This window comes from Oncorhynchus masou, chromosome 33 (genome assembly GCF_036934945.1).
Source record: "Oncorhynchus masou masou isolate Uvic2021 chromosome 33, UVic_Omas_1.1, whole genome shotgun sequence".
Lineage (NCBI taxonomy): Eukaryota > Metazoa > Chordata > Actinopteri > Salmoniformes > Salmonidae > Oncorhynchus > Oncorhynchus masou.
In genome coordinates, this window is record NC_088244.1 from 22472143 (window position 1) to 22491212 (window position 19070).

The 19070-nt window shown below is 44.9% G+C and overlaps 1 pseudogene; it reads left to right on the forward strand.

The window, feature by feature from the left end:
* The window catches only part of LOC135527536 (collagen alpha-1(II) chain-like), a 37292-nt pseudogene extending 18424 nt beyond the window's left edge, over positions 1–18868 (forward strand).
* Positions 18869–19070: the final 202 nt, after the last annotated feature.

The following is a 19070-nucleotide window of genomic DNA, read 5'->3' on the forward strand; positions in this document are numbered from 1 at the left end:
CTACCAGACAATCCTAACCAGACCCAGTGATATTCTGTACACTAGCCTACCAGACAATCCTAACCAGACCCAGTGGTATTCTGTACACTAGCCTACCAGACAATCCTAACCAGTCCCAGTGGTATTCTGTACACTAGCCTACCAGACAATCCTAACCAGACCCAGTGATGTTCTGTACACTAACCTACCAGACAATCCTAACCAGACCCAGTGATATTCTGTACACTAGCCTACCAGACAATCCTAACCAGACCCAGTGATATTCTGTACACTAACCTACCAGACAATCTTAACCAGACCCAGTAATATTCTGTACAGTAACCTACCAGACAATCCTAACCAGACCCAGTGATATTCTGTACACTAACCTACCAGACAATCTTTACCAGACCCAGTGATATTCTGTACACTAACCTACCAGACAATCCTAACCAGACCCAGTGATATTCTGTACACTAACCTACCAGACAATATTAACCAGACCCAGTGATATTCTGTACACTAACCTACCAGACAATCCTAACCAGACCCAGTGATATTCTGTACACTAACCTACCAGACAATCCTAACCAGACCCAGTGATATTCTGTACACTAACCTACCAGACAATCTTAACCAGACCCAGTGATATTCTGTACACTAGCCTACCAGACAATCCTAACCAGACCCAGTGATATTCTGTACACTAGCCTACCAGACAATCCTATCCAGACCCAGTGATATTCTGTACACTAACCTACCAGACAATCCTAACCAGACCCAGTGATATTCTGTACACTAGACTACCAGACAATCCTAACCAGACCCAGTGATATTCTGTACACTAACCTACCAGACAATCCTAACCAGACCCAGTGATATTCTGTACACTAACCTACCAGACAATATTAACCAGACCCAGTGATATTCTGTACACTAACCTACCAGACAATCCTAACCAGACCCAGTGATATTCTGTACACTAACCTACCAGACAATCCTAACCAGACCCAGTGATATTCTGTACACTAACCTACCAGACAATCTTAACCAGACCCAGTGATATTCTGTACACTAGCCTACCAGACAATCCTAACCAGACCCAGTGATATTCTGTACACTAGCCTACCAGACAATCCTATCCAGACCCAGTGATATTCTGTACACTAACCTACCAGACAATCCTAACCAGACCCAGTGATATTCTGTACACTAGACTACCAGACAATCCTAACCAGACCCAGTGATATTCTGTACACTAACCTACCAGACAATATTAACCAGACCCAGTGATATTCTGTACACTAACCTACCAGACAATCCTAACCAGACCCAGTGATATTCTGTACACTAACCTACCAGACAATCCTAACCAGACCCAGTGATATTCTGTACACTAACCTACCAGACAATCTTAACCAGACCCAGTGATATTCTGTACACTAGCCTACCAGACAATCCTAACCAGACCCAGTGATATTCTGTACACTAGCCTACCAGACAATCCTATCCAGACCCAGTGATATTCTGTACACTAACCTACCAGACAATCCTAACCAGACCCAGTGATATTCTGTACACTAGACTACCAGACAATCCTAACCAGACCCAGTGATATTCTGTACACTAACCTACCAGACAATCCTAACCAGACCCAGTGATATTCTGTACACTAGTCTACCAGACAATCCTAACCAGACCCAGTGATATTCTGTACACTAGTCTACCAGACAATCCTAACCAGACCCAGTGATATTCTGTACACTAACCTACCAGACAATCCCAACCAGACCCAGTGATATTCTGTACACTAACCTACCAGACAATCCTAACCAGACCCAGTGATATTCTGTACACTAACCTACCAGACAATCCCAACCAGACCCAGTGATATTCTGTACACTAACCTACCAGACAATCCCAGCCCAGTGTTTAGGACTTTCTCTTTGGTTAATGTGGACACCTGATGAAGACCTAATCAATATGTGCTGTGTAGCAAATTAATTAGTCAAAATGACAATTATGTTTAGGTAAACCTGCTCAATGGTGTAAATGTGTCCATCGATAAACACCCAGAGTACTGTACCATCATAATGTCTCCCATGTCTGCTCTCTCCTCAGGGTGCCCGAGGTAATGATGGCTTGCCTGGCCCTGCTGGTCCTCCCGTACGTATTGCACTCATCGTGTTGCTTCCTCACTGTCTCAAAGACATATAGCTTCATTATTATTGTACAAAAGTGGTTTCAAACCAGGGGGACTAGAGCCGCTGGGAGTAGTTGACCTATCCACAGAGGGTACTTGAGAAGACTCATGAGAACGTAGGCCTACTGATAAAATGCATGAGGAGGTACTTCAGGGGTACTCCGGGCAAAGCTAAATTCAGTTGGTGGTACAGTAGCCAAAAAAGGTTGGGAACCACTGCTGTACAAGATACCATCAATGCAATGCAGAAATCAATTATGCACTTCATGTATTACAACACAATCACAATTGTACACATTTTCAAAAACTTTTGAATAGATTTAGAATTGCTTGACTGTTTCTTCAATGTTGTATTTTTGTGCAATAATAGCAAAATCAGGAATTAGTACATTAGTTAACTGACCTCTGATCCCTACAGGGGCCTGTTGGGCCTGCTGGAGCACCCGGTTTCCCTGGATCCCCAGGAGCCAAGGTTTGTACTAATTGCCATTATGTTTGTATCATGCATCATGTCAGTCATAACCTTATTGAACCCAATGGAAGCCTATTGATGTGACAAATGGTGTGTCTGATGAATTCCCAATCATCAGGTGACACTTAATTTCACTACAACATTAGTGAACCGCTCTAATAAGATGATCAATAATGATGAGCTGCAATGAGATGAGATTCTCAGAGTCACTCTACCTCAAGGACACATTGAACAGTCACTGTAGATCTGTCGATCACATCTTTTGGAGACAATGAGCTCCAATCACCATACCATTTGACTTCATCACTGAGTACAGTTTGAATAACAGAGCAGTCCTAATGGTCCTCTGAATCTCCTCCATCCTACAGGGAGAAGCTGGCCCCACTGGTGCACGTGGAACTGAGGGCGCACAGGGACCCCGTGGAGAGGCTGGTACACCCGGATCTCCTGGACCCGCTGGTGCCTCTGTACGTAACTCTGAAGTGCATTATCTCACACTGATCATCTCTCATCAATTAACTGATGGATTATTTTCATCTCTTCACCTTGTCTCTGCTCCTCTGCTCCTTTAGGGCAACCCTGGTACTGATGGTATCCCTGGAGCTAAAGGATCTGCTGTAAGCATATTCTTACACTATATGGGTGTAGAATGTACCCTCTATACTCTTTATATACTCAGCATGAAATAAACACTGCTCTTAGTTCATTATCAGTCTACTGCTCAGTCAGTAATATTCAATTACTTTATCTCTCTCTTTCTGTAGGGCGCTTCTGGAATTGCTGGTGCACCTGGTTTCCCCGGACCCCGTGGCCCCCCCGGACCTCAGGGAGCAACAGGACCTCTTGGACCCAAGGGACAGTCTGTAAGTCCCCTATATTCACCCCAAAACCTGGACACACCAATTATATGTTGGTGGTGCTGTAGGTTGGTTTACAATGGTTAGTTTTGGAGGGTGTACAGGGAGGTGGGGTCATGACAGATAATGTGCTGTGAATAACATTGCTCCTATTTCAGATGTTTTTGACTTTGCACCTGTTTATGTTGTAGGGAGACCCTGGTATTCCTGGCTTCAAAGGAGAGGCTGGTCCCAAGGGAGAGCTTGTGAGTTCTGTTTTGAGGAAACACATATCATTCATATCAAATCTTCACTTTTTCATTCTACTGATATGAACCTTGAAGTATGTTTGAAATTAATCTGCTATCTTCTTGGTCACCCCCTGTAGGGCCCTATAGGTCCCCATGGCGCCCCTGGCCCCGCTGGCGAGGAGGGCAAGAGAGGAGCAAGAGGAGAGCCCGGTGCTGCGGGACCACTTGGACCTCCTGGCGAGAGAGTAAGGATTTGAACCATCACAGATCTCACCACAGATTTTTTTCTTCTGAGTCATTGGGTCATATCAGTTCTTCCCATATCCTATTCCTCATCAATTAAATATTCCCTCTTCACTCTGTCCTTGTTTCTAGGGAGCTCCCGGTAACCGTGGTTTCCCAGGTCAGGATGGTCTTGCTGGTTCTAAGGTGGGTCTTGACACTTTTACAGTTCTCAATGCCCCATCTCACCTGATATCCAGGAATGGACAGAAGTAGTTGCAAAATCACAAGTCTACTTAATGAGTCCCTAACTGTAAGATGTTGTAGACGGCTGAGTAGTTTCAAAACAACCAAACCTGTTATATTGTACTGCTGGTATCCTGTTGTAGCAGCTGTGATTAATACAAATGGCCAGTCACATTTTATAAACAATCTCGTTTAAGCTTGAGTGATAAATGCATAAAACACTAATACCTCTCTTTCTCTCCACTCTTCCTAAACAGGGAGCCTCTGGTGACCGTGGTGTTCCCGGCGTGGGTGGGCCTAAAGGAGGCACTGGTGACCCCGGCCGCACAGGAGAGCCTGGTCTTCCTGGAGCCAGAGTGAGTAGTAGTACCCCAGGTCCACACCACTGCCATCATCACAACCAGCCAGAACAAGAGCTGTGGCTCAGCCTGTCAGCCTTCATGTATTGGGTTGACACTCTCTCATTGTGTGTGATGCTCACAGGGTCTCACTGGTCGCCCTGGAGATGCTGGTCCTCAAGGCAAAGTTGGTCCTGGTGTAAGTATGCCTCTTTTCCCGTCTAGACCACATACTGTATTCCACTCAAACATTTTGCCATACAATTAACCAAGATTTGGTGCAGGAGTACAGTTTTCCTTTCTAAACCCGTGAGATGTATAAGATGTACAAGATCTCAATGGAGGGGCCACCCGAGTGGCACAGTGGTCTAAGGCACTGTATCGCAGTGGTAGAGGCGTCACTACAGACCCGGATTCGATCCCGGGCTGTATCACAACCGTCTGTGATTGGGAGTCACATAGGCGGCACACAATTGGCCCAGCATCAACCGGGTTAGGGGAGGGTTTGGCTGGGTGGGCTTTACCTGGCTCATCGCGATCTAGCAACTCCTTGTGGCGGGCCGGGTGCCTGCAGGCTGACCTCGGTCGTCAGGTGAACGGTGGTTCCTCCGACAGATTGGTGCTGCCGGCTTTCGGGTTAAGCGGGCGGTGTTAAGAAGCACGGTTAGGAGGGTCATGTTTCGGAGGATGCATCACTCAACCTTCGCCTCCTGAGCCGGTTGGGGAGGTGCAGCGATGTGACAATCGAAATTGGGGACAAAAAGGGGGTAAAATACAAACCAAAAGAGATCCCGAGTGATGTTGACTTGCTCCTCTCTTCTCGGTGTGTGGTACTGTAGGGTGCTGCTGGAGAGGATGGTCGCCCCGGCCCACCTGGTCCTCAGGGAGCCCGTGGCCAGCCTGGTGTGATGGGATTCCCTGGACCAAAGGGAGCCAATGTAAGTGTCACAGGGGTTTCTAATAATGTCTTCCCAGAGGGAAGAAATTGCCTGTAGATTTGCCTCCAGCACCAGATACAGACAGTATCTGACAGTACAGGCAAATAACTATGTAAACATCCCCATTAATTCCCCTTGCACTTGATGTCCATGCTTCTTCTCTGTGACTGACCAGTGTATTTTTCTTTCAACAGGGTGAGCCTGGCAAGGCAGGAGAGAAGGGTCTTGTGGGTCGTCAAGGTCTGATCGTAAGTAGATTAACCTTTTAGATGACCTTCCTGTATCCTTTGGTCTTAGCGAAGTTGAGTTAACATCTGTGCAATTTTGGTGTTTAACCGTCACAAAGTTTCAAGAAGTAAATTAGTGGAGGATCTGACACCGATCCTTTCCTTTGCAGTGGGGGTTCATGAAGAACTGATACATTTTCTCTCTCTGAACAGGGTCTGGCTGGTAAAGATGGTGAGACTGGTGCTGCTGGACCTCTTGGCCCTCCTGTAAGTGTTCAACCACTGATAGACATATTGTAAAATAAAACAAAGCAATATAAAGTATGTTAGACCGTTCTTAAGGAGTCATCTATTTTAGACATGACAACTGCACCCCATAGTGATATAATCAATGTATTTGGTGCACTCATAACATAAGTGTAGCCATAGTATCTGTAATAGCTAGCATCTCTCTTTGAGCATGAGAATGCAATGCCATTCCCAAACTTACACACAGCTCCATAGGGTGCTAATGCTGTGTCAATCACTTGATCACCTTTTTTGATCATCTGAGGTGCTTCCATCCTAGGGACCTGCTGGAGAGAGAGGAGAGCAAGGAGCTGCTGGACCTTCAGGCTTCCAGGTGAGTTCACCTTACTTTTCTGGATCGGCTAGAACATAAATGATTCCATTCAGAATAACTTGATGTCCATTTGTTTATGATGTCACTGACTGTCTTGTGTTGTTGTGCAGGGTCTGCCCGGACCTGCTGGCCCCCCAGGAGAGGGAGGCAAGCCTGGTGATGCGGTGAGTGTCCACACTGCCACAGCAACACACCAGACCTGTCCAGGTCCCTGATTGATTGAACACATTAGGAACATCTAACCATGTTACTCACGTCACATTTGTTATCACACACCTCAGCACTTTATCCTGATCAAGTTATACTAGCAAATACAAGCACATGCTGTATTCTAAAACATTATTTATCTACTGTAAAAATATGCAGCTACAATGTCTCTCTCCTCTCTCTGTAGGGTGTTCCTGGAGAGGCTGGTGCTGCTGGTGCTACTGGACCTAGAGTGAGTTTTCATTTCTACAATAAGTCTGATATAGATGTTTTTCTATATTTTCTCTCACTGCCTTAATCATCGACATAGCCACCGCCATCTACTTGTCAAACCTTTACATCTGTAGTCCTTCCTGTTTCTGCCTCTCACTTCCTGTCTCTCTGTTCCCTTATAGGGCGAGCGTGGTTTCCCTGGTGAGAGAGGCGGTGCTGGACCTCAGGGTCTGCAGGGACCTCGTGGACTTCCTGGAACTCCCGGAAGTGATGGACCGAAGGTTAAGAGCCACTCCCTTCGGCCAACCTCATCTTCAATAAGAGTTTCTGCTTTTATTGAGCACTTGGAGAACTTCTGAGTCCCTATAGTCTGGCAATCACAAAGCCACTACTGAAGAGAGAAACATCAGAAAGTGTGATCAGCCAACTTCCAAATCCATGTTCCCCCTCTCTGACAGGGAGCCATTGGGCCATCTGGTGGTGCTGGAGCTCAGGGACCCCCAGGTCTGCAGGGTATGCCAGGAGAGAGGGGAGCTGGTGGAATCTCCGGCGCCAAGGGTGACAGAGTGAGTAACAACCCTAAAAAATATACTCTAATCATAGTCGTAGAAAACTAGACAGTGGATTGCAAGGTTATATCATGATGTCTGCTAGATACATACTAAGATGCCATGGTTTTCTGTGTCTTACAGGGTGACAATGGAGAGAAAGGACCTGAGGGCGCTTCTGGAAAAGACGGTTCTAGAGTGAGTACTCAGCAGAAATAGAGAACATAGCCACACTCTCCTGTGCCAACTCTGTCAGCATATTCAAATACAATGATCCAATGACCCCAAGTGAGGTCGATAATAACTCCATCTCTCTCCTCTCCATCTGTCTTCTCTCCTCCCCCTCAGGGTTTGACTGGTCCCATTGGTCCTCCTGGCCCAGCTGGTCCCAATGGCATAAAGGTGAGAATTACCATAAGAATTACAAAATTCACCTGTTATTAGGTGTATGGTCTAATGTTTATTTGACAGATGATTGCAATGTAAAAATGTACTGTATGTGTACAGTATGGGTTTGTCATTCCTCTCTCCTTCCCTCTCAGGGTGAGGGTGGACCTTCTGGCCCAACTGGTGCTGCTGGTGCCCGTGGTGCTCCTGTAAGTTGTATCTCTCTGCCTCCAGTTTCATATGGTCCGTTTTTAGATTTGTATTAAATCAATCATGTTGTCAACATGCCCAGGTTTGAAATGTACAAAGTGCAAACTACCTTCACTACAGTACAGAGAGCAGGAAGAAACTAGAGAACCAGACCCTGCCATGAAACAATGTAGAGCTCTACAGATCCAAATATTTAGTCAAAGTTACCAGACATTTTGATCTGAAGATACTGTTCATATTGATTCAAAGACCACTCACTATCCAAGTTTCCCAGCATATACAGTTATGAATAGTACAATCATTTCCAAGTACACCATCTTGATTCCCTCAGAATGAATTTCATCCCAAAATGGTTAACTTCTTGAGTATACTGTAGCTTCCTTCACATTAAATCACTGCACCTGCAACTTGATGGACAGGGACACATACATTTACAGAATGTCTTCCTCTGTGGCACCTGTTTTGAGCCCTTCTCTCTTCTTGTAGGGTGACCGTGGTGAGGGTGGTCCCCCCGGGCCTGCTGGCTTCGCTGGGCCACCTGTGAGTAGAACCACATTAAGTACATCAGTTTCAATGCAAACAATAATCTAATCCATATAAAACACTGGATCTTTATTGACCTGCATCTTCCATCCTCCAGGGTGCAGATGGTCAGCCTGGAGCCAAGGGAGAGTTAGGCGAGGCTGGACAGAAGGGAGATGGTGGTGCCCATGGACCTCAAGGACCCTCTGGGGCCCCTGGACCTGTGGTAGGTACCCCTCAAAATTAACTTTGAGATATAAAATAGCTGTATGTCCCAGAGACAGATGTCGTATTGCCCAAGACATTACCATTCTATAATCTATAAGAAATTAAGAGTATTTGAGAACACAACTGATGCACTTCTTGTTTCTTTGTCTAATTGTGTTTCTGGTTGCTTTTTATTCCAGGGTCCCACTGGTGTTTCTGGACCTAAAGGAGCTCGTGGTGCCCAGGGGGCTTCTGTAAGTCAACAGTTCCAATGATAAGAGATTATTACCCAATAGTAAGTGACAATATAAAATGTTCTGTAATTGCTTTTACTGAAATATTGTGTTGTCCCTTTCTCATGTTGGTAGGGTGCTACTGGTTTCCCTGGTGCTGCTGGAAGAGTTGGTTCTCCCGGGCCTAACGTGAGTATCACATCATCACAAGTATCCATAGACAATAGAAAGTCACCTTTTCATTGAGATTTCCTGTGTATATCTGTGTGATTAAAATATGCTGCATCTCTCTGTTTCCTTCTCTCAGGGTAACCCTGGTGCTGCTGGCCCCGCTGGTCCTGCTGGTAAAGACGGTCCTAAGGGAGTCCGTGGTGACGCAGGCACCCCAGGAAGACAGGGAGACGCTGGGCTGCGTGGAGCTGCTGGAGCCCCTGGCGAGAAGGGAGATGCTGGAGGGGATGGTCTCCCAGTGAGTCTTCCCCCTCCACTCTTATATGATATCTCATGGTGGAAATGCCATCCAGCCTTTTTACCCCTTGTAGGCTTAGTAACACCAACTCAGCCACCTTGATTGTCTATCACTTAATTTCAATGTGCCAGAGCTGGAGTTATGAAGTCAATGAGCTAAAACTGGAGTTATGAAGTCAATGAGCTAGAGCTGGAGTTTTGAAGTCAATGAGCTAGAGCTGGAGTTGTGAAGTCAATGAGCTAGAGCTGGAGTTATGAAGTCCATGAGCTAGAGCTGGAGTTGTGAAGTCAATGAGCTAGAGCTGGAGTTGTGAAGTCAATGAGCTAGAGCTGGAGTTGTGAAGTCAATGAGCTAGAGCTGGAGTTGAGAAGTCAATGAGCTAGAGCTGGAGTTATGAAATCAATGAGCTGGAGTTGTGAAGTCAATGAGCTAGAACTGGATTTGTGAAGTCAATGAGCTAGAACTGGAGTTATGAAATCAATGAGCTGGAGTTGTGAAGTCAATGAGCTAGAGCTGGAGTTATGAAATCAATGAGCTGGAGTTGTGAAGTCAATGAGCTAGAACTGGATTTGTGAAGTCAATGAGCTAGAACTGGAGTTATGAAGTCAATGAGCTAGAGCTGGAGTTATGAAGTCAATGAGCTAGAGCTGGAGTTTTCAAGTAAATGAGCTAGAACTGGAGTTATGAAGTCAATGAGCTAGAGCTGGAGTTTTGAAGTCAATGAGCTAGAGCTGGAGTTATGAAGTCAATGAGCTAGAGCTGGAGTTGAGAAGTCAATGAGCTAGAGCTGGAGTTATGAAATCAATGAGCTGGAGTTGTGAAGTCAATGAGCTAGAACTGGATTTGTGAAGTCAATGAGCTAGAACTGGAGTTATGAAATCAATGAGCTGGAGTTGTGAAGTCAATGAGCTAGAGCTGGAGTTATGAAATCAATGAGCTGGAGTTGTGAAGTCAATGAGCTAGAACTGGATTTGTGAAGTCAATGAGCTAGAACTGGAGTTATGAAGTCAATGAGCTAGAGCTGGAGTTATGAAGTCAATGAGCTAGAGCTGGAGTTATGAAATCAATGAGCTGGAGTTGTGAAGTCAATGAGCTAGAGCTGGAGTTATGAAATCAATGAGCTGGAGTTGTGAAGTCAATGAGCTAGAACTGGATTTGTGAAGTCAATGAGCTAGAACTGGAGTTATGAAGTCAATGAGCTAGAGCTGGAGTTATGAAGTCAATGAGCTAGAGCTGGAGTTTTCAAGTAAATGAGCTAGAACTGGAGTTATGAAGTCAATGAGCTAGAGCTGGAGTTTTGAAGTCAATGAGCTAGAGCTGGAGTTATGAAGTCAATGAGCTAGAGCTGGAGTTGTGAAGTCAATGAGCTAGAACTGAATTTGTGAAGTCAATGAGCTGGAGTTATGAAGTCAATGAGCTGGAGTTGTGAAGTCAATGAGCTAGAGCTGGAGTTGTGAAGTCAATGAGCTAGAACTGAATTTGTGAAGTCAATGAGCTGGAACTGGAGTTGTGAAGTCAATGTATTAAACTGACCTATTGTCTTCTCTATCTCTAGGGTCCCGATGGTCCTTCAGGTCCCCAGGGTCTGGCTGGGTCACGTGGTATTGTTGGTCTGCCTGGGCAGCGTGGAGAAAGGGGCTTCCCTGGCCTTCCTGGTCCTTCTGTGAGTATCTCACCCCTGATAGTACTACCACACTTGCAGTAGGCTATGAACTTGAAAGCCAGGTCATTGTTATGGAACCATTGCTCTTACTGGTCCAGTTGTATGTTAAGCTCTCTTTAAATCCAGGTTCATATACAGTGGGGCAAAAAAGTATTTAGTCGGAAACCAATTGTGCAAGCTTAAAAAGATGAGAGAGGCCTGTAATTTTCATCATAGGTACATTTCAACTATGACAGACAGAATGATAAAAAAATACAGAAAATCACATTGTAGGATTTTTTATGAATTTATTTGCAAATTATGGTGGAAAATAAGTATTTGGTCACCTACAAACAAGCAAGATTTCTGGCTCTCACAGACCTGTAACTTCTTCTTTAAGAGGCTCATCTGTCCTCCACTCGTTACCTGTATTAATGGCACCTGTTTGAACTTGTTATCAGTATAAAAGACACCTGTCCACAACCTCAAACAGTCACACTCCAAACTCCACTATGGCCAAGACCAAAAAGCTGTCAAAGGACACCAGAAACAAAATTGTAGAGCAGTACCAGGCTGGGAAGACTGAATCTGCAATAGTTAAGCAGCTTGGTTTGAAGAAATCAACTGTAGGAGCAATTATTAGGAAATGGAAGACTTACAAGACCACTGATAATCTCTCTCGATCTGGAGCTCCACGCAAGATCTCACCCCGTGGGGTCAAAATGATCACAAGAACGGTGAGCAAAAATCCCAAAACCACACGGGGGGACCTAGTGAATGACCTGCAGAGAGCTGGGACCAAAGTAACAAAGCCTACCATCAGTAACACACTACGCTGCCAGGGACTCAAATCCTGCAGTGCCAGACATGTCCCCCTGCTTAAGCCAGTACATGTCCAGGCCCGTCTGAAGTTTACTAGAGAGCATTTGGATGATCCAGAAGAAGATTGGGGGAATTTCATATGGTCAGATGAAACCAAAATAGAACTTTTTGGTAAAATCTCAACTCGGCGTGTTTGGAGGACAAAGAATGCTGAGTTGCATCCAAAGAACACCATACCTACTGTGAAGCATGGGGGTGGAAACATCATGCTTTGGGGCTGTTTTTCTGCAAAGGGACCAGGACGTCTGATCCATGTAAAGGAAAGAATGAATGGGGCCATGTACCGTGAGATTTTGAGTGAAAACCTCCTTCCATCAGCAAGGGCATTGAAGATGAAACGTGGCTGGGTCTTTCAGCATGACAATGATCCCAAACACACCGCGCGGGCAACGAAGGAGTGGCTTCGTAAGAAGCATTTCAAGGTCCTGGAGTGGCCTAGCCAGTCATCAAATCATCACTGCTCTAGAGGAGATCTGCATGGAGGAATGGGCCAAAATACCAGCAACAGTGTGTGAAAACCTTGTTACAGAAAACGTTTGACCTCTGTCATTGCCAACAAAGGTTATATAACAAAGTATTGAGAAACTTTTGTTATTGACCAAATACTTATTTTCCACCATAATTTGCAAATAAATTCATAAAAAATCTTACAATGTGATTTTCTGGAATTTTTCTTCTCACTTTGTCTGTCATAGTTGAAATGTACCTATGATGAAAATTACAGGCCTCTCTCATCTTTTTAAATGGGAGAACTTGCACAATTGGTGGCTGACTAAATATGTTTTTGCCCCACTGTAACTCCCACTAGTCCTGCACCATTGAGTGGCAACTAAGCAACATATTTACCAGAATATCATATCTGGGATGCATGGTGTGATCGACTGTTAAATCATGGAGTCCTGATATCCACATACGTTCAATATGACAGGTCTACATCCAGAATTCTTTCTCCTTAAAACTGTCACAAAGAAGTCAATCACTCAGTGACTAATTGGCTGTAACGGGGATGCATTCAGAACGTTCATTTCCATCATACTACGACCTACAACAGACTTTCTTTTGGGGTTCTGCTGCTTTTCTTTTGCTGCCTTTTCCCAGTTGCTGAAGTCCTACGTTGCATGCAAATCAATAGCTAAGTCCATTAACCCATTGACTAGTCAAATGTTACATCCTTGTGGTTATATGATGATGTGATGATGTCTGACACTTATTTGCTGATGTTCTGTGTGTCCCAGGGTGAGCCCGGTAAGCAGGGAGCTCCTGGTGCTGGTGGTGACCGTGGACCCCCTGGGCCTGTGGGGCCTCCTGGACTGTCTGGACCTTCTGGCGAGCCCGGAAGAGAGGTTAGAACTAAACCACGACAACACAGGCCACAACAACAATATAAACCACAACAATAACAAATATAGGCCACTGAAGCTGCACGCAGCAATTACCGGGATAAAGGCTATAGCTGCACTATAGTGCCACCAGCTGGCCAATATAATTACACCTCTGGGTTGAGCTACTGCAAGAACCATAGGAACGACAACAGCAACATAAACAACAACAACACCCACAACAACAACATAAAAATGCATCAATAATCACCAGAAAAACAACAGCGACTTTCCAAAACAAGAACACCCCTCCCTCCACACACATACAATAACCATAAAACAAAAATGTAAATAATCACCACAACTGTAACAATAACAACCAAAACAAACAATGACACAACAGAAAACAAAAAAAACACAACCATAGTCAATCGCAAACAACAACCACAGCCATCTGTATTTCTACAGCACCGTTAACCCATGGATCCCAAACGTGTTGCTTTGGCAGCTACTTCAGGACTGGAAGCCAATACATTTCATCTATTGATTAAATCTCTGTCTCTACCTCACAGGGCAACGCTGGATCTGATGGGCCCCCTGGTAGAGATGGATCCACCGGAGTCAAGGTGAGACACTCCAAATCAAATTGTATTTTATTCTATAAAATGTTATTTGTCACATACACCGAATACAACAGGTATAGACTACAACTGCTGTATTCGGTGCATGTGACAAATAACACGCTGTGTTGTAGATCTTGGAGTGAAATCCAACAAAGTGCGAACATTCCCAGAACATTAGCTAAGATTCCCATTAAGTTCTAGTTAGGGTTTATCTAACATTAGGATGGTAATCACAAAAACGTTCAAATAATGTTCTTGATAACAAAATGTTTTTTTTTAATGTTTTAAATTAAATATTCTAACATTCACAAAAATGTTGTGCATAACATCTGTAACAACCACCACAGAACATTCTCCAAACGTTCTCATTAGGTTTCCAGGTAATGTAACAACACAATGTACCAGTGAAGAATGAAATGTGTTCTGGGAACGTCAGGCAAATGTTTTATACAAACATTGTATAATCATCAGCACAACTGGGCCGTTTTTGTGTTATGAGAATATTTGCCACATCCTAACAAATGTTTCAGGCACTTTCACAGAACCAATTTGGATTTGCTGAGATGCTTACTTACCTGCATTATACACCAATCAAACCAATCAGTCCAATTGATGGATAAGATATCAAATGTTCTTGAAATGTCTTTATATCCTATGATCTTCTCTCCACCTGTAGGGTGAGCGTGGTAACACTGGTCCTGCAGGTGCACCTGGTGCCCCCGGCGCTCCCGGTGCCCCCGGGCCTGTTGGCCCCCTGGGCAAGCAGGGAGACAGAGGAGAGGGAGTGAGTACCCCTACAAAACTACACACAATATGAATGAGAGAAATGTTGGTGTTTTGTAATTGATGGTACTTGTTGTTAGCCTGTCTAATGGAAGAACCTCACTCTTGTTTTTAGGGTGCTCAAGGACCTGCCGGACCCGCTGGACCAGCTGGCGCTAGAGGAATGGCTGTGAGTGTCAATGTTCCTCATTGTGAAACACACACACACCATTCTCTAATAAACTATACCTACTGTAGCTGTACCTGCATTGGCACACTAAGTTGATTGACACCCTCTGCCTCTCCACATCAGGGACCCCAAGGACCCCGTGGAGACAAGGGAGAGGCTGGCGAGACAGGAGAGAGGGGACAGAAGGGACACCGTGGCTTCACCGGTCTGCAGGGTCTTCCCGGACCTCCCGTAAGTCACCCAAATCCTCTGGCCACGCTGCACCAGTTATTATACCTCTCTATCTGCATAGAAGTAGAATGCCTGACTTTCAATGTGGAATAAGTTATGTTCCCTGACTTCCTGTCGTCATTATCTTAACAGGGCTCCGCTGGAGACCAGGGAGCTGCTGGACCTGCCGGACCTAGTGGTGCTAAGGTGAGTTCAGACGAAAGAGAAGAGGTGGAGAAAAGAACAGAACTCTTCTCTAATCCCTCCATACTCTGATGAGACAAATAGAGACTACTCCTATACAGTAGTTATCCCATGCTATGATAATGAGGGGCACAGGCTCGTCATAATCCACCAACACCAATTATAATCTAGTTATAATCCTCCAACACCATGATAAAGTGGAGGAAGGAAATAGCCGCTGTGTTTTTAATTAGCCTATTCTATGATAACAACGAAGGCTAATGCTTTTGTGATTACAACATGCTATGGAAGAATGGAAGACAGACAGGAGAGGTTACTACTTTTAAAATAATCCATTAAAATGAATTGCATGATAAAGAGAGGGAAAGGGCTGGCCACTACAACGTGAATCATTTTTTACCCAAAGTGAGATAAATGCTAAATTTGTAATGTGCAATAAGCAGGTTTTTCTTGAATTAAAGCAAGAGTACTCTCACACATAATTAACAACAATTGGACAATAACGTTATATCAGGTAAAAGTTTAAAACAATGTGAAACCAAACACTAAAGGGAGGTTTCCATGTATTCATGCTATGCTAGCATCCATATGTATGAGCCATGACTGACCCACCCTATCCATCTCCTCAGGGACCCCCTGGCCCAGTCGGCCCCGCTGGTAAGGATGGATCTAACGGTCAGCCTGGACCCCTCGGACCCCCTGGACCTCGTGGTCGTTCTGGAGAAACTGGCCCTGCTGTGAGTAACGCTTGTCAACATTAGACTTACCTGAATATACTATATATACTGTACATGTAGCAGCAAAAGTCTTAGTCTTCATATTTGATCTCCTCTCCTCCTTCAGGGTCCACCTGGTAACGCCGGACCCCCTGGTCCTCCTGGTCCTCCCGGCCCTGGCATCGACATGTCTGCCTTTGCTGGCCTGTCTCAGCCTGAGAAGTCTCCGGATCCCCTGAGGTACATGAGAGCTGACGAGGCGTCCAGCTCCCTGAGGCAGCACGACGTGGAGGTGGACTCCACACTCAAGTCCCTCAACAACCAGATCGAGAACCTGCGCAGCCCTGATGGTAGCCAGAAGAACCCTGCCCGCACCTGCAGAGACCTCAAACTGTGCCACCCAGAGTGGAAGAGCGGTGAGTGCGGGAACGGGCAGAGGAGAGGGAAAAGAGTGTGAATGGAAAGAAAAGAGAGAAATGGATTTATGGAATTTTGTTTTTTATTCATCAAGGAAGATTCCCCCAAAATATACAGTGTAGAAAGGAAAGAACACGTGTATAACATGATCAGTCCAAACAGTGCTAGGGGTTGAACAATGTTTCCTCTGCTCCTCTCGTTCTTCAGGTGACTACTGGGTGGATCCTAACATTGGTAGCACAGCTGATGCCATCAAGGTCTTCTGCAACATGGAGACTGGCGAGACCTGTGTGTACCCCAGCATAGCCAACGTGCCTCAAAAGAACTGGTGGACAAGCAAGAGCAACGACCACAAACATGTCTGGTTCGGAGAGACCATGAATGGAGGATTCCACGTGAGCCTCTTCTCGCTATCAATAATAATGTTACTGGCACCTTTGAGTGAAACATAGCTACTCCTTTAGTAGAACTTCATTTCAAGGGTTATCCTGATCATCAGTCAAACCCTTCCTCAGCGTTTCCTTTTATGAATTAAACCTATATTTCAGCCTCGCAGATAATTGATAGACATCACAAAATCCTACCATCCATAAACCTATGACCTCCGTTTTTGCGACTGCACTCGTCCTTACCATGTCACACTTAACCCTCCCTCTCCCTGTATAGTTCAGCTACGCTGAGGACGGTACCAACGCTGCCAGTATCCAGCTGACCTTCCTGAGGCTGCTGTCCACGGAAGCATCTCAGAGCCTCACCTACCACTGCAAGAACAGCGTGGCCTATATGGATGCATCCACGGGCAACCTGAAGAAGGCTCTGCTGCTCCAGGGCTCCAACGACGTGGAGATCAGAGCTGAGGGAAACAGCCGCTTCACCTACAGCGTGGCGGAGGACGGCTGCAAGGTGAGAGGGATAGGCACTGTCACGTTAGGTCAGGGAAAGGATGGACATAGTTAAGTAGGACCATGGGGGAAGGCACAGTGCAGTCACAGTAAAAAAAATATATAAAAAAACAGCAATTTTTCTGTTATTGTAGTCCATGGAAATATATAGAGGGTTAGTGTGCTTCAACACATCTCTGTTGTCGTCCCACAGAAACACACAGGCCAGTGGGGAAAGACTGTCTTCGAGTACAAAACACAGAAGACCTCCCGTCTGCCCATCGTGGACATTGCTCCCATGGACATTGGAGGAGCGGACCAGGAGTTCGGTGTGGATGTGGGAACAGTCTGCTTCTTGTAAAGTGAAATAAACACAACGGCAAAAAAACTCAAATATGAAAGAAATAACTCAACTATGAAACAATACACACTCTACAAAAAAGAAGACTGACTTTAAAAAAAAAAGGAAACTTTTTCTCTGGCAAAGTGCTCTCCAAGTTGTACTCCATGGATGTTAGCACTGAAGGGCACCGGCGTTCCAGCATTCCCTGTCAACCCACTTCCTGAGATCCAGTCATGTTTCCCATGGCCCACAGTTGACGGGAATGAGCCAGGAGGAAGAGGGACCAAGCCAAGAGACGAGTGATGAAGAAACAGAAACATGACTCGATGTCACTTATTTATTGTCTAAAACTTACATGGGCAGAGGTTAGGTACAGTAGGACTGGGGAGCTTCACCATAAGAGCAACACAAGCCCATCCTACCACAGAAGACCTAGAACCTCCCACTTCTACTCCACCTCCCTCCCCCGTCTCCTCCCCAACCTAGCTACAAATATGCCATTTTGAATCAATTTGGACCAAAACATATTTTCAGTTATTATAAACAAGTCCAAGTGCTCCAAATGTTTTTTACCATCAAGACGAGGAGAGAAACTTATACTGTGCATTATAAATCTTTGGTTCTGTGTTGTAAAAGTGTGTTTATAAACAGCCAGATGCTTTTATATATATTTCCACATTGTGTGTGTACATGTCTAGATATATGCACACCAACACTTTTTGGAAAATGAGGATTCATTTGGGACGTATTTTTCCATTGTCTTTTACCCCTTCACTGTCCATTAGAGGAAAATATCTCAGTTCACAAACAACCTACATTTTCTAATAAAATTGGGGAAAGTTGTAGTCATCCTGATTGTTTAAAGCTACCTCACGCTGAAAAACACAGTGAAAACATTCACCTTAAATCTTGAGCTGACCAACATGTGCTTTTGGGTGGAACTGGGGCTGAACGGCCATCTTTGCTTTGGGGTGCTCCATCTTCAGAAGGTGCTATGAGTTCTAGAATTCAGTCTCTGCCCATTGTCGTCGCCCCCCCCCCCCCCCCCCAATTCCCACTAGCCTCACACCACACACACACACCCCACCCTGGAGGACAGGTGCAGCCAGGCAAAGCAGAGAACCAAGGGACTTTGGGTAGTACCCTATGGAGTCCATGCCCCACAAATAGAATCACGGGACTCCAAGGAGAGCCGCCCAAACAACCAGGGTGGGTTGTCTCTGTGTGTGTGTGAGGGTGTGTATATTTTTTTTTATTATTACATTTTATTATGATCATTTTTTTTGTTTTGTTTATTTTGTTACACTTTTAATTGATGTAAATTGGAAATAAAAAGAAAATTATGTTGACTTTTAACTGAGTTTCTTTTAAATAAGTACAGAAAAGGCATGAGGGTTGGATAGCTTTTTCTGTTAACTGAACCCAAGGCCTGTGTACTTTGTTTTTGTTGTTGAGAGGTCAGTTACCCTTTTTGAATGTTAGTGAGTGCATGACGTGTGTAAGTATGCATGTGTGAGTGTGCGACTGTGTGTGTTTTCCTATGAGAGAATG